This window comes from Tachyglossus aculeatus, chromosome 23 (assembly GCF_015852505.1).
Source record: "Tachyglossus aculeatus isolate mTacAcu1 chromosome 23, mTacAcu1.pri, whole genome shotgun sequence".
In the NCBI taxonomy this organism is placed as follows: domain Eukaryota; kingdom Metazoa; phylum Chordata; class Mammalia; order Monotremata; family Tachyglossidae; genus Tachyglossus; species Tachyglossus aculeatus.
In genome coordinates, this window is record NC_052088.1 from 29,842,814 (window position 1) to 29,858,491 (window position 15,678).

Consider the following 15,678-nt stretch of genomic DNA (forward strand, 5'->3'; position numbering starts at 1 on the left):
TCTCTTTCAACTCACACTTCTGTCTCGTCATTCCGGCCACTTCTGTAACCGTTACCTTGTCCTTGATGTGTGTCCAGATTTGCTCCTAACTGGATTAGCTGTCAGGAAAGATTGACTCCTCTAGAATCCACCTCTAGGCTCAAATAGAGCTCAGTAGAAAGTTCAGCCTTATCCCTGAAGTGGACTCCAAATGTAGAGCTAAACTATGCACTGACCCAATGAATTAGCCCAAAAGAACCCATAAGGAAAGACAATCGAACACTGGTATTTATTGAGCAGTTAATGGGTGTAGAGCACTGTATTAAGCACTTGGGAGAATACGACGCAATAGAAACTTAGACACGTTCCCTGTCCGCAAGAAGCCTGCGGTCTGGAGGGGGAGACAGGCATTAAAATGAATTGCAGATTTGCACATAAGTGCTATGGGGCTGAGATCAAGGTGAATAGCAAATGCTTATAATAATTAAGAGAAGCAGCATGGCTCAGTGAAAAGAGCACGGGCTTTGGAGTCAGAGGTCTTGGGTTCAAATCCCTGCTCCGCCAATTGTCAGCTGTGGGACTTTGGGCAAGTCACTTAACTTCCCTGGGCCTCAGTTACCTCATCTGTAAAATGGGGATTAAGACTGTGAGCCCCCCATGGAACAAGCTGATCACCTTTTATCCCCTCAGTGCTTAGAACAGTGCTTTGTACATAGTAAGTGCTTAATAAATGCCATCATTATTATTATTATTAATAATAATAACAATTGTGGGATTTGTTAAGTGCTTACTACATGCCAGGCATGGGACTAAGCACTGAGGCACTGAGACAGATCCATGAACAAAGGCGAAGTGAGAAGGGAGAGGGAATAAGGAAAATGAAGGCTTAGTTGGGGAAGACCTCTTGGAAGAGATGTAATTTTATTAGGGCTTTGAGGGTGAAGAGATCAGTGGTCAGTCATATATGAAGGGGGAAGGAGTTGCAGGTCAGTGAAAAGACATGACCAAGGGGTCAACACTGAGATAGATGACATTAAGGTACAGTGAGAACACCTTCACAGCACCACTAAATTCCACCCTTTCCTCTCCATCCAAACTACTACCACACTCATCCAAGCACTTATTCTACTCTGCCTTGATTACTGCATCAGCTTCCTTGCTGACTTCCCTGCCCCCCGTCTCTTCCCACTCCAGTCCATACCTCACTCTGCTGTCTGGATGATTTTTCTCCAAAATCATTCAGTCTATGTTTCCCCACTCCTCAAGAACCTCCGGTGGTTACCCATCTGCCTCCCCATCAGACAGAAACTCCTTACAATAGGCTTTAAAGCACTCCATCATCTTGCCCCTTCCTACCTATCCTCACTACTCTCCTACTATAACCCTGCCCAAACATTTCATTCCTCTAATAGTAATCTTCTCACTCTATCTCCCTCTTGGTCTATCACCCTGCCAACCTCTCCCCCATGTCCTGCTTCTGGCCTGAAACACCCTCTCTCTTCATACCCGATGATCACTCTCCTCACCTTCAAAGCCTTAATTGAAGGCACATCACCTCCAAGAGAGCTTCCCTAAATAAGCCCTCCTTTACTCTTATCCTACTCCCTTCTAATAATAATAATAATAATAATAGTTATGGTATTTGTTAAGCGCTTACTATGCACCAAGCACTGTTCTAAGTGCTGGGGTGGATAACAAGGTAATCAAGTTGTCCCACATGGGGCTCACAGTCTTAATCCCCATTTTACAGATGAGGTAACTGAGGCACAGAGAAGTTAAGTGACTTGCCCAAAGTCACACAGCTGACAATTGGCAGAGCCGGGATTCAAACCTATGGCCTCTGACTCCAAAGCCCGGGCTCTTTCCACTGAGCCACGCTGCTTCTCAAAAAGTAGACAGGAAAGACACATAGAATTGTAATATCCTGTGATAAATAGGTTATTGGTCATCTAAAAATGTGTAGTGAACACTAATCAAATCTATCAATAGTATTGAGGACTTACAGTGTGCAGAGCATTGTGAGCATTTGGGAGAGTACAATCCAACAGAGTTGTTAGACACAGGCTGATTAACAGAAAAGTCACATATCAAAGCTCAGTAATGTTGAGAAGCAGCATGGCCTTAGCAGATAGAGCGCAGGCCTGGAAATCAAAGGACCTGGGTTCTAATCCCATCTGCTCTATCTGTCTGCTGTGGGAACCTGGGCAATTACAATTTACGTGCCTCATTTATCTCATCTGTAAAATGGGGATTAAAACTGTAAGCCCCATGTGGGACATGCACTGTCTAACCCGATTATCTAGCGTCTACCCCAACGGCACATAATAATCACTTTTTAGACTTCCTTTTCCACTTGTCTTGAGTAATCCAAGCACAGATATTCTGGGTCTGAGGCAAAAAGACCAGAGGAAAACATTCCAGAGCATCAAGTAGGCATTTCAAAGTCTGAGCACCGGTGCGTAAACCAAGCCATGACTTGAAGAAGTAGTGTGGCCTACTAGAGATTGTACGGAGCTGGGAGGAGGCTGCTGTGACTTGGAGAAGCAGTGTTGCCTAGTGGAAAGAGCACAGATCTAGGAGGCATCCCCACTTGCCTCCTCTGTGGCCTTGGGCAATTCACTTAACTTCTCCTGTTTCCTCATCTGTAAAATTCAATTCAATCCTTGCTCTCCCTCCCATTGACTGTGAGCCCTGTATGGGGCAAGGACTGTCCAATCTGGTTGTTTCTACTTGGGCTATAGTAGGGAAGAGGAAAAAAATCATATTTAACACAACGTATTAGCATATTTAGAAGAAGTCTTGGCTAGAGACCCGGAGGGTGTGACAGTAATTATTATTTGTTCCCTTTGTCTCTGGAATCCCAAAAGTCCAAGAAGACTTGAAAGCCACAAGACTGGCTAGACAATTTACGAACAAGTTTTCCTGCTCCAGGCTACGGAGCACTAGAAAATTGAAGGATTCTTTCATAGGTACTCAGAGCACTGGCCCAAACCCAACAAACTGGATGTACTTTAACATCTCCTGCAAAGTTCTGGGCTCAGGAAAAACCCTGGAGCACATTTCCAAAGTCCCAACAAAGAGTGAAAACCTGACTTCCAGGCAGAGGAGACATCAGAGGAGAGGAATTTGGAAGTTGAAAATGATTTCAATTTCAGTGACGTAAATTTGGGAGACTCAGCCAACCACCGTAACCTGTGTAAAACTTGTCTGAGTGGTGTGATTAGGGACAGGGATTCAACATTGTCTGATTTCTCATGTCTGGGGCATTTATTCATAGCAGAAAGCGATTCCATACTGATGTGTCTGTTCTCATCGGTCCGACCTATAATGAATATTCTTAGTATTTGAAAATCTGGGGTGTGGGATACATTCTATGTATTGTATGTGACCAGCAGGTAAATGAGACTATTTCACAGGTAAATTTATCAGCACTCAAAACAGTGCCTGGTACATTTTACGTCCCACCTCCACCCGCAATTGTTCTGATGGTGGATCCGTAGAATTTCCTTGGTAAAAATCCGGAAGAGGCTTTCCATTGCTTCCTTCCCCGCAGTAAGCCTGAGTCTCCACACTCGAATCTCTCCCATGCCGCTGCTGACCAGCACGAGTGAGTTTTGATTTTTTAGCAGATTTTCTTTCCATTCGCTAGCCACTGGCCAAGCTAGGAATGGAATGAGTAGGCCTCCGCTTGACTCTCCCTCACATAGTCGAGACTGATAGAGTCCTGGAAACTCTCCAGGTGCCATCCTGAGAGGGGCTGTCTGGATGAGGGAATACCTAAAAGTTTCATTCATTCATTCAATCATATTTATTGAGCACTTACTTTGTGCAGAGCACTGCACTAAGCGCTTGGGAAGTCCAAGTTGGCAACATATAGAGACGGTCCCTACCCAACAGCCGGCTCACAGTCTAGAAGGGGGAGACAGACAACAAAACAAAACATATTAACAAAATAAAATAAATAGAATAAATATGTACAAGTAAAATAAAAGGTCAAAGCAACGAAAGGCCAGATCTGTAGGCATCAGGGCGTCAGCTCCTAGACTCACCGCAGATGTTTCTCTGGGACCTCCCGAGAGGGAAAGGGAATCAAGGTGCCTGGACAGTAAGCCCTTTGTGAGCAGGAAATGTGACTGTTTATTGCTGTGTTGTACTCTCTCAAACACTTAGTACAGTGCTCTGCACACAGTAAGTGCTCAATAAATATGATTGAATGAATGAATGGACTGTAATGAGCTACTGCCGTTCCAGGATTTTTTACCCTTCGCTCCTCCAGGGCTTAGTCGCAACTGTCATGAAATGAGCCCCTCCTTGGGGTATTAAAATACCAGCTGCAGATAAGCCTCTAAATCCACTGATGTTTGATTGCATCATTGGAACGACACCCATCGGATTTGCCTCATTTGTCCTGATGAAATTCCTGTCACTTTTCCCTATAAATAATTCAGGTAAATGGCAGTGGTCTCTATACTCTGCTCCTCACACTAGACCTTGGGGATTTGTGGGGGGTTGGGGAGGAGGATCAGTATTCCTGTTACACGAAGCCTAAGAATTGGGATCAAAAACTGGATCAGGTCCTTTCCTGTCAAAGTCTTCCTTCTTGGAAAAACAAAATGAACAAACCCCCTACCCCCCCCCCCAAAAAAAAAACTGGTTTACAAGTATGTGAATTTGAAGGCTGGTTTTACCAATTTGATTCCCTGAACAAAGAAGGAATCTAATTTGGAGGATTCTATCATCCAAAACATAAGGCAAAACATTCCCAGGGTTTCAGAAGGATTCATCAAATCCCCAGCACACAACCGACACCTTCCACAATGCTGAGGAGGAAGTGACACTGCTTGCATCACCCTAATTCGGAAATGAATCCAGCATTTCCATTTTTAAGCCACTAATCCAACAAGAAAGTGTAGATAACATAGAACAAGGAGGTGGCCATGAAAGGGATGTGTTTGGGGACTGAGCAGTGTGATTTTAACCAAAGACAAAAGCCCTGATAAATCTAGAAGACATGTGGCCTGTCGCCCCAAGTCTTGTTGCTGACTTACTACTGAGTGCCATGGAGTACAGAGCACTGTACAGGCAACTTGGAAGAGTACAAGCAGTGTGGCCTAGTGGAAAGAGCACAGGCCTGGAGGTCAGAGAATCTGGGTTCTAATCCTGGCTCTGCCATTTGTCTGCTGTGTGACCTTGGGCCCGTCACTTAACTTCTCTGTGCCTCCGTTCCCTCATCTGTGACCTACTTAGACTGTAATCTCCTAGACTGTGAGCCCGCTGTTGGGTAGGGACCGTCTTTATATGTTGTCAACTTGTACTTCCCAAGCGCTAAGTACAGTGCTCTGCACACAGTAAGTGCTCAATAAATACGATTGAAGGAATGAATGAATAATCCTCATGAGGATCTGAGAAGCAGCTTGGCTCGGTGGAAAGAGCCAGGGGTTGGGAGTCAGAGGTCGTGGGTTCAAATCCCAGCTCTGCTGCTTGTCAGTTGTATGACTTTGGGCAAGTCACTTAACTTCTCTGGGCCTCAGTTCCCTCATCTGTAAAATGGGGATGAAGATTGTGAGTCCCACATGAGACAACCTGATCACCTTGTATCCTCCCCAGTGCTTAGAACAGTGCTTGGCACATAGTAAGTGCTTAATAAATACCAAAATTATTATTATTATTATTATTGTTATTATTACTATCTTGAACCTACCCCAGTGTTTAGTACAGTGATTGGCGCATTGTAAGCACATATCGTAAGCACACTGTAAGCACACCTATTCTGTTATTTTATTTTAATAGTGATAGTAGTAGTGTTAGTAGAACTAGTAATAGTAGAGTAGTAGTAATAGTATCCCAGTTAAGTAAGAGATTCAGCTTCTGTCTTCTAGGAACGCATAGTCTTGCGTGATACGTGTGTTACATCAGTCAATCAATCATATTTATTGATCATTTACCAGATGCAGAGCACTGGACTAAACACTTGGGAGAGTATAGCATAACAGAGTTGATAGACACAGAGTTGACAAAGAAGCAGCAGGCTCAGTGGAAAGAGCACGGGCTTTGGAGTCAGAGATCATGGGTTCAAATCCCGGCTCCACCAATTGTCAGCTGTGTGACTTTGGGCAAGTCGCTTCACTTCTCTGTGCTTCAGTTCCCTCATCTGGAAAATGGGGATTAAGACTGTGAGACCCCGTGGGACAACCTGATCACCTTGTAACCTTCCCAGCGCTTAGAACAGTGCTTTGCACATAGTTAGCGCTTAATAAATGCCATTATTATTATTATTATACCCTTCCCACAAAAGGTTTACAGCCAAGAGAGGGGGAGAGAAATTAATATAAACAAATAAATGACAGATATGGGCAAAAGTGCCGCGGGGCTGAGGGAGGGGTGAATAGAGGGTGCAAATCTAAGTGCGAGGGCGATGAAGTGTGCGGGCTGGGTTATAGTAGGAGAGGAGTGAGATGAAGGTTAGGAAGAGGGAAAAGGGATGGAGAGATTTAACGCCGAGGGGAAGGAGTCTTTGTTTGTTGCGGAGGTGGATGGGCAACCACTGGATGTTCTTGAGGCGAGGGAGAACATGGACTGAATGGTTCAGTAGAAAGATAGGATGGTTCAGTAGAGAAGCAGCGTGGCTCAGTGGAAAGAGCACGGGCTTTGGGCAAGTCACTTAACTTCGCTGTGCCTCACTTACCTCACCTATAAAATGGGGGTGAAGACTGTGAGCCCCCCATGGGGCAACCTGATCACCTTGTAACCTCCCCAGTGCTTAGAACAGTGCTTTGCACATAGTAAGCGCTTAATAAATGCCACTATTATTATTATTAAGATGATCCGGGCGGCAGAGTGGAGAATGAACTGAAGTGGGAGACAGGAGGCAGGGAGGTCAACAGGAAAGTGCAACATGATCGGCTGGTTTCCACCGCTAGTGCTCTCTGCATCCATTTTTCCTCTTTTTAGATTGGGAGCCCCAGGTGGGACAGGAATCAGGTCTCCTCTGATAATCTGATTCTTATTCCAGCACTTGCGGAGTGGTTAGCACATTGTAAGCGTTTAACGATAATAATGGCATTTGTTCTAGGCCGTAAGCTCCTCCCAAGACCATCAGCTCCTTGTGGGCAGGGAATGTGACTCCAGACTCCATTTGATTATACTCTCCAAGCTCTTAGTACAGGGCTCTGCCCACAGTAAGGGCTCAATAAATACCACTGATAGTTTGACTGCTAAATTTACTTTGTGCCAAACTTTGTAAAAAGTACTAGGGTAGATACATAATAATAATAATAATAATGATAATGGTGTTTGTTAAGTGCTTACTATGTGCAAAGCACTGTTCTAAGCACTGGGGAGGTTACAAGGTGATCAGGTTGTCCCACAGGGGGCCTCATAGTTTTAATCCCCATTTTACAGATGAGGTAACTGAGGCACAGAGAAGTTAAGTGACTTGCCCAAAGTCACACAGCTGACAATTGGCCGAGCCGGGATTTGAACCCATGACCTCTGACTCCAAAGCCTGTACTCTTTCCACTGAGCCGTGCTGCTTCTACATTCCATCTAGGTCATTCACTGTCCCTGTCCGTATACAAGGCTCACAGTTGAAGAGGGAAGGAGAACTGATATTTAATCCCCATTTTTACAGAAGGGGAAACTGAGGCATCCAACAGTGAAGGGACTTGCCCAAGGTTACACAACAGTCAAGAGGACAAGCCAGGACTAGAACCCAGGTCTCCTGACTCCCAGTTCTGTGTTTCCCAAGTGTCTGCTTTTTTTTTTACTAAATATCCCAACTAAGTTGTCAGCAAACCCCACCACCAGCAGTGAGGCTCTGACTTGTCCTAGTCGATTTAGGACCTAAAGAAAAATCAGCGTAAGTATGGCAAAAAGCAAATTGGATTTACAAAGTGTTTTAGTCTCCCAAACCCATGGGAACCATCTGATCGTTTCTAGAATCACTTGTCTATTTACCTTTGATTTGAACAGAAGACCAGAAGTCATGTTTGTTTTTTCATTTACACAGCCTGAAACTACCTATTCGTGCTCTGCAAATATTAGTAATGGCGATTTTAAGCGTGTTCACCTTCCTATCCACTCCTGACGTACTCGCCGTAGCTACCAACTATGAGCAAGAGAAGCGGCTTGGCTTAGTGGAAAGAGCACGGGCTTGGGAGTCAGAGGTCATGGGTTCGAATCCTAGATCCGTTACTTGTCAGCTGTGTGACTCTGGACAAGTTACTTCACTTCTCTGTGCATCAGTTACCTCATATGTAAAATGGGTTTAAGGCTGTGAATCCCACGTGGGACAACCTGACTGTGTTGTGTCTACTCCAGAGCTTAGAACAGTGTTGGCACATAGTAAGCGCTTAACAAATGCCATCATTATTATTATTATTATAGTAAGCGCTTAACAAATGCCATCATTATTATTACTATTACTATTACCAACTCTGTTCTACACACAGTAAGAGCTTAATAAATACCATTGATTAAGAATTGAGGGACAGCTGACTTTAGACAGCACATCCTTATTGTTCTGATTGTTGATCTTTCCTTATGTATCTGTCATCAGCCCCCTGGCCTCTTAATTCTCAATCAGTAGTATTTACTGAGTGCTTACTGTGTGCAGAGCACTGTACTAAGCACTTGGGACATTGGTAGACATTAATCTCTGCCCACGAGGAATTTACAATCTAGGGAATTATTATTAATTCTGAAATTGTGATCCTCCTGGGGGCAAGGACTTTTCCTTGACTCTCACCTATGCATTCTCACTAAGCATCATTATTGCTACTACTACTGGTAGGAGGAAGAAGAGTAAGAGGGATAGAAAGAAGAGCCACTTGATGAAAGTTTCAATTCTGTATATCCCCTTTCCTCGATGGTTCTGAATCGCTTCCATTAGAAAATCCAAACAAGGTTGTTTGCTAATGCACAGACAGGCAAACTCAACTTGGCATCTGAACAGTCGAGCTGTGTTGGCGCTACTTGAACTGCTTCCAAAAAGTTAATATCTGGAGTCAAAACTTAAAGAGCTCCTCTCTTAATGGTGCCTGATTCCGAACAAAGCGTGAGATGAGAGAGCTCTTGCGATGCATGTTGGCCAGTAAGCACAGATTAATGAAGGTGATGATACCAGGTGGCAGGACATGGGTTATTAGCCTAAGCTATTGAACGGTATCTAATTGTCCCAGCTACAATCACAGCATTAGCTGAATAAACCAAAAGGAATCTTATGTTGCCAACTTGTACTTCCCAAGTGCTTAGTACAGTGCTCTGCACACAGTAAGCGCTCAATAAATACGATTGATGATGATGATCTAATCCTGAGCAGGTATAGAACCAAACCATTCCCAAAACAGCCTCCTTCTCTTTAATCTTTTCTCCCTCCCGGACTCCACATCAGACAGACCTCAGCTCTCTCCACATTCAAAGTCCTCTGAAAATCTAACCTCTCTAACCATCTAATCAATTGTTATAATAATAATTATTTTTATGGTATTTGTTAAGCACTTACTATGTGCAAGGCACTGTACTAAGCGCTGGGGTAGATACAAGCAAATCGGGTTGGATCTCTCCCCCTTCTAGACTGTGATCCCACTGTTGGGTAGGGACCACCTCTACCTGTTGCCAACTTGTACTTCCCAAGCACTTAGTACAGTGCTCTGCACACAGTAAGTGCTCAATAAATACGATTGAATGAATGAATGAATGAGCCCCTGTCTCCCATGGGGCTCACAGTCTCAATCCCCATTTTATAGCAGAGGTAACTAAGGACCAGAGAAGTAAAGTGACTTGCCCAAGGCCACACAGCAGACAAGTGGAAGAGCTGGGATTAGAACTCATGATCTTCTTACACCCAGGCCCATGTTCTATCCATTATGCCATGCTGTTTCTGCATGTGTATTTGCTATATTGTATTCGCCCACAGAGTATACAGTAAGCGTTCAGTAAATATGATTCATTGAATGAATGAGTCTAACAAACTTTTCCCAATTAATTTCCAGGTAATAATAATAATAATAATAATAATAATAATAATAATAGTGGCATTTGTTAAGCACTTACTATGTTCCAGGCACTGTACTAAGTGCTGGGGTGGATTGGGGAAAATCAGGTTGGACACAGTCCCCATCTCACATTGGGCTCGCAGTCTTCATCCCCATTTTATTGATGGAGTAAATGAGGCCCAGAGAAGTGAAGTGACCTACCCAAGGTAGCACACCAGACAAGCAGCAAAATGAGATTAGAACCCAGATCCTTCTGTCTCCCGGGTCCGTGCTCTATCCACTAGACCATGTTGCTTCTCTAAGTATCCTGAGCCATCTCATTCCTTCAGCTAGCTCTACCACTTAGGAACTTTTTCACACCATCCTCAGCATATGTGTGTGTGTGTATGTGTGTGTTTTTGTGTCTCCTCAATTATTTATTTTGACCACTTGACTGCTCAGGGTTTTTCTGTCTGTCTCATTAGAGTTTAAGCTCCTCATGAGCAGGGAATATGTGTCACTTCTGTTCATCTGGATAAACTAGTACAATTCACCTACTATTATTCTGCTCAAAATGAGCCCCATGAGAAGAGGTCCAAAAGACCAATTCCTCAAATCAGATGTGAGGAAAGAGAATAGGGAAAGCAGAATGGTTATTCCTTCAAAAATTTTTCTCTTTTAGATTTTTATTCTAAACTACCAACTTTGCTGTATTGTACTCTCCAAGTGCTTAGTGTGGTGCTCTGCACACAGTAAGCACTTAATAAATACCACTGATGATAAACTACTGCAGTTGCCATTCTAACAATAATAATAATCACACTGTTTGCTAGGCAATTACTATGGGCCAAGCACTGTGCTAAGCTCTGGAGCCTATGAACTACTATCAGATCGGACACAAACTCTCCCTTCCTTCAAAGCTTTTTGAAGGCCCATCTCCTCCATGAGGCCTTCCCTGACTAAGCCCTCCTTTCCTCTTCTCCCACTCCCTTCTGTGTCACCCTGACGTGTTCCCTTCCTTCATTCCTCCCCAGCTCCACACCACTAATGTCCATATCTTATGTTTATTATTTACATTGGTGTCTGAAGCTCACTGTAGACAGGGAATGAGTGTTTATTGTTGTATTGTATTCCCCCAAGCACTTAATACAGTGCTCTGCACACAGTAAGCATTCAATAAATACCATATACTGGCTGACTGTTTGGTGTGTCCACATGGGACCCAATTACACAAGACATTGGTCAGAATTGGAACTGATGCCCTATGGCCGATGACATTGAGTCTGACAAGGTGTAATTGGTGGCATTTGCAATACAATTTTTCCAAACCCTGTGTGAGTTGAAGTTGCCGGATGTTTATGCGATGTGTCCGTCTAATAAATCTCCAAGAACAGTTTGATGGTGGCTCTTTGAGTGGCTGAAGGGGCTAGACACGCAGTTTTCTCTGATTTCTGCTTGAAAATACAAGAGAGGGAAAGCTCTTAAGAAATATATCCCCTTAAAGAACCGGTCTAATTCAAAGAGGAGCTTACACTGGATGAAATACGAAAAAAAAAACCCTACCAATGAACAGTTATGGGGACAGCTTGCTCACAGAAGTGAGAGCCCCATCCTTGATTCTGGTGGAGGTCTCCTTGTTCACCCAAAAAGCAAAAAGCAAACTGACGTAGTAATCAACTGGGGAGGAGAAGCCGCGTAGCTCAGTGGAAAGAGCCCGGGCTTTGGAGTCGGAGGTCATGGGTTCAAATCCCTGCTCCGCCGACTGTCAGCTGTGTGACTTTGGGCAAGTCACTTCACTTCAATGCGCCTCAGTTACCTCATCTGTAAAATGGGGATTAAGACTGTGAGCCCCCCCGTGGGACAACCTGATCACCTTGTAACCTCCCCAGTGCTTAGAACAGTGCTTTGCACATAGTAAGCGCTTAATAAATGCTATAAAAAAGGTCAGGGTCCTAGACCTGTGAGGTGGCCTTTAGTTTGTGATGAAGTGTAGGAGTCTAGAAATACTGTCGAGGTAAAAAAACTGACAAGATTTGGTGACAGACTGAATTGGGGGGATAAAAGAGAGGCAGGAATCAAGGATTTAGCATGGATGTAGACTTAGAAGGCAGGGAGATGATGGGAAAGTTAGATGGAGGAGAGGATTGGGGAGGGAAGATGAGGAGTTCTACCTCTAACAAATCGCAAGAAAAATAATCTCTTTTCATATGTACTTCCCAAGCGCTTAATACAGTGCTCTGCATTCATTCATTCATTCAATCGTATTTATTGAGCGCTTACTGCGTGCAGAGCACTGTACTAAGCGCTTGGGAAGTACAAGTCGGCAACATATAGAGACGGTCCCTACCCAACAACGGGCTCATGGTCTAGAAGGGGGAGACGAAGCCGAAGTCTCCCAAGGGGGAGACTTAGGAAGTTGCACAAAAAGAGAGAATTAACTCAGTGGACCAGGGAGTAAAAACAACATCCTAAGTCATAAATAGGTCAACCTAATTACCTGAAGTCAAGAACAGTGTAAATAGCGCTTAGAACAGTGCCTGGCACATAGCAAGCGCTTAACAAATGCCATAATTATTATACACAATAAGCGCTCAATAAATACGATTGAATGAATTAATTAATTAGGAATGACTTTCCACATTCTTATTTGCTTCATTTTGATTGTCTGTATAGTTCCTATGGCTTTGCAAAAAGGAAGCTGAATCTTACTTGCGAAGCATGCTAAGAAAATTACTCTGCCTTCTGCAAATGGGAGAGTGATTTTCCATAGCTTCTAAGAATGTTGGCTTTTTCCAAAGCTTCTGGACAAGTCGTTACCTTTATCAATGCAAAGTCTCAAATTATCTGCTAGAGCTTTTTCGTCTTTTTCTTCCACGGTGGGTAACTGGGTTCAGGACCAGCAGATATGATTCCAGTCAATCAGTGACTGCTGTGAATTCTTTAAGGAAAAACAGTTTAAAACCACTCTGGTTATCTGGAAATTCTTTGTGCTCTAGGGACAGAAAATGCTCTAACAATTGTGTGAGTGTGTGGGTGTGCATGCGTGTGTGTGCTCACGCAATAATGCAGGGCCAACAAAGTAGAAAACTGAATTCCAAATCAATCGATTGATGGTATTTATTGAGCACCTACTGAGTGTATGCCACTGTTGTGTAACAAAAGCCAGACAAATGTTCCCCACCCTCAAGGAGTTTACTATCTAATGAGGGAATCAGACCAAAAAATATTTATAAATAGTGGAAGCAGGAGTGTGAATAAAGGAATAACTAAAATATCAAAGATGTGTGTGAAGGTGGGAGAGCTATAACAGGATAGAACACTTGAATAATTATGACTATGAAAATAAATAACTGTGCACACGTATGTAACTTCTGATGCTTCTAGGGACCTGTGAATTAACCAGGGAAGAACTGGGGAAAAGGATCTTAGCAGTCCTTCATTTCTGAGTTGATGTCCCTGGCTGTGGGACATTACCAGACATGAAAGTGTGGTTAAATGATCCATATTCCACATTTGCTCTTGTCAATCAATCCATGCTATTTATTGAGTGCTTACTGTGTGCAGAGCACTGAACTAAGTGCTTGATAGAGTTAACAGACATGATACCTCTCAGGGTCGCACCGGGAGATTTTCTGGGGCTCTACCAGTCTCGACTACAGGAGGGAGAGTGAAGCAGAGTCCTACCCATTCCATTCCTAGCTTGGCCAGTGGCTAGCGAGGGGAAGGCCATCTGCTACAAGTCAAAACTCCCCTGTACTGGGCAGCAGCTGCATGGGAGAGATTCGAGGGCGGAGACTCAGGTTTACTGCTCGGAAGGCAGCATTGGTAAACCACTTCTGGATTTTTACCAAGAAAACTCTATGGATCTACTACCAGAGTGGTTGCAGATGGAGGTGGGGCATTCTGGGAGAGATAATAATAATAATGATGGCATTTTTTAAGCGCTTACTATGTGCAAAGCACTGTTCTAAGCACTGGGGAGGTTACAAGGTGATCAGGTTGTCCCACAGGGAGCTCACAATCTTAAACCCCATTTTATAGAAGAGGTACCTGAGGCCCAGAGAAGTTAAGTGACTTACCCAAAGTCACACAGTTGACAACTGGTGGAGCTGGGATTTGAACCCATGACCTCTGACTCCAAAGCCCATGCTCTTTCCACTGAGCTACGCTACTTCTCTATGTCCATGGCGTCGCTATGAGTTGGACGTGACTCGATAGCACAACACAACAACAATTGACATGATCCCTGTGTTCAAGGAGCTCACAGTCTGCCATGTGCAGAGCACTGTACTAAGCGCTTGGGAAAGTACAATCGAGTTAGCAGGCATTGCCCCTGCCCTCAAGGTGTTTAGAGTCCTACTGTATTCTGAGTACTCTAGTGAGTGCTAGGAAGAGTACAGTAGAGTTAGTAGATGCATCCCTGCCCTCAAGGAGCTTACAGTCTACTGTGTGCAAAACACTGTACTAAGCAAGTGTACTTCACTTCTCTGTGCCTCAGTTACCTCATCTGGAAAATGGGGATTAAGCCTGTGAGCCCCCCGTGATCACCTTGTAGCCTCCCCAGTGCTTAGAACAGTGCTTTGCACACAGTAAGCGCTTAATAAATGCCATTATTATTATTATTATTATTACTAACAGATACAAAAGCAGACAGATAAAACAACACAAGTAGACAGGCATCAATAGCATCAATATAAATAAATAGAATTATAAATATATTCACATCATTAATAAAATAAATAGAATAATAAGTATGTAAGGAGATACACAAGTTCTGTGGGGAGGGGGAGGGGGTAGGGCAGAGGAAGGGAGTCAGGGTGATGGGGACAGGAGGAGGAAAAGATGAAAAGGGGGTCTCAGTCTGGGAAGGCCTCCTGGAGAAGGTGAACTTTCAGTAGGGCTTTGAAGGTGGATGTTATTTGTAATTCCCATTAACTTTATCAACCTCTGAAGGCTTCCCACCAGATGTCTATTGTTGCCACAAATCCTATGAGAACCCCTCTAGACTCTAAGCTTGTCATGGGCAGGAAAAGTCCCACATCAACTTTGTTGGATTGTACTCCCCCAAGCACTTAGTACAGTGCTCTGCACACCATAAGTGCTTAATAAATACAGTCGATCGAGTGATCAGGGAAGGTTGAGAAGAGAAATTCATGAGCTGTAGGGAAGAGTAAAGAATAGGTAGAAGGCTCAAAATGTTTGCATAAATTCAGGGGTGATAGGATCTAAAAGGACTATTGTAATGTTCTCTCCCAAGTCTTAATACAGTGCTCTTCACACACTAAGTGCTCAATAAATATCAATGATTGATTGATTGATTTAGGCTTGGTTTTTTACTTAGTTTGAGCCACTCAATTCGAAACAGAAAATTCCTTCTCTGAGGCTATCAACGAAAATTCAGACGTGCCAGCAGAGCTTCAGTACTGTCTCACTCCTTATCAAGAAACTCAGGGAAGACTTTGAAGTGTAGAAGTCCTATCAATAGATTACTAATGAACAAGTGTTTGGGGTTTGGCATTCTTTCTGGCCTCTCAGGCCTTAAACCTCACAAAAACATTTTTAATATCAGTTAATCCGTGATAAGTAGGATGATTTTTTTTTCCTTTTCAGAAGTAAAAATAAATTTACTCTTGTTCTGGAGATAAGGGTTTTTCAGAAAGCGCTGTTAGGGCGGGGCCTCAAACCCTAGACCACAATGTGTTGGCTTTGTGAAAAGACAGAAACA

The 15,678-nt window shown here is 43.6% G+C and overlaps 2 non-coding genes across 2 annotated transcripts; one reads left to right on the plus strand and one right to left on the minus strand.

Moving 5' to 3' along the window:
* Positions 1-3,597: 3,597 nt before the first annotated feature.
* Positions 3,598-3,736, minus strand: LOC119944874. Its single transcript, XR_005456018.1, has one exon. It is a non-coding gene; the product is annotated as a small nucleolar RNA SNORA7 (small nucleolar RNA).
* Positions 3,737-13,556: 9,820 nt separating this feature from the next.
* On the plus strand, positions 13,557-13,694 carry LOC119944916. The gene has a single exon (XR_005456057.1). It is a non-coding gene; the product is annotated as a small nucleolar RNA SNORA7 (small nucleolar RNA).
* Positions 13,695-15,678: the final 1,984 nt, after the last annotated feature.